Source organism: Etheostoma spectabile, chromosome 3, assembly GCF_008692095.1.
Source record: "Etheostoma spectabile isolate EspeVRDwgs_2016 chromosome 3, UIUC_Espe_1.0, whole genome shotgun sequence".
Taxonomy (NCBI): domain Eukaryota; kingdom Metazoa; phylum Chordata; class Actinopteri; order Perciformes; family Percidae; genus Etheostoma; species Etheostoma spectabile.
Window position 1 is genome coordinate 29,568,759 of NC_045735.1, and position 1,052 is coordinate 29,569,810.

At 38.5% G+C, this 1,052-nt stretch overlaps 1 pseudogene; it reads right to left on the minus strand.

Moving 5' to 3' along the window:
* LOC116687027 (extracellular calcium-sensing receptor-like) overlaps window positions 1–1,052 on the minus strand; it is a 14,674-nt pseudogene that overhangs the window by 491 nt on the left and 13,131 nt on the right.

The window sequence follows — 1,052 nt, forward strand, 5'->3', positions numbered from 1 at the left end:
CATTTCATTACATTACTACCTGGAAGTGTGGCCCTGAAGGCCATTAACACCACAAAAGTTTTCCCCAGAACACAAGAGATCAAAAGAACAAAGGTGATGCGAATGCTGTGTGTCGCAGCATGCAGGACCACTCAGAGGGCCGGCCTATGAAGGTAGAGAAACCCGGAAACATAGAGGAAGGAGAAGAGCAGCAGGAAGCTCAGTCAGAGTGTTGGCCCTGACAATAGGAGTTTTCCTGTAGCTGAAGAAAATGAATGCCACAACAGCAGTGATGCATGTTCCAATAAGGATGCTGCAGTGAGAAGCGCTCCCATAATTCTTCATATGATAGAAACTCTGCCTCCTTCTTCACACAAGCATCTCTTCTCTCATTTGACCAGAACTCAGGGTGGCATTGCACACAGGTGATGGAATCTGAAACAAATAGCAGTTATTAGACTTTCTCAGTACATTTTTCTTTTGTTTTGTCTCAACCTTACATCTTTTCTTTGCATATACGTATATGTCATAAATGATTTGGATTCATAAGAACTGGTGCCCCCAGAAATGTTTCATAGTTCCATAGTTTAATCATGTGGTGGAACAACAAATGGCCAAAACAAAATTTCTAGAATTCTTTAAAACTGTTGTAATATACAGTATAGGCTAGTTGAAAACTGTGGCAAAATTAGATTTAAGGAGTCACAGACTTTGGTTTCTGATTTTAGAGTTAATATTAATAATTATCTGATGTGCATAGTCTGGTACTGGTTCAGGTAACATCTTGAGTTACACAACAACCTTGCATTAATGTCTTTTGTGTTTATGTATATACATGTTGGGTGATTAATTGGTCTTCAACCAATGTCTTTAAAACAGACAAATAGCTTTAATTTGAATATTTTTTATTATGCAGCTGCAACTCACGATGGGGGACCAGCATTTGAATAAGGGTGACCATCTATTTTGAGTGAGCCCACCCTTTGTCAAGGATCATTTTGATAACTTTCAACAGATAAATCACTCTACCAGTAATGTTACTTATTTCTCCTTCTGCACATCTTAAACAGTCA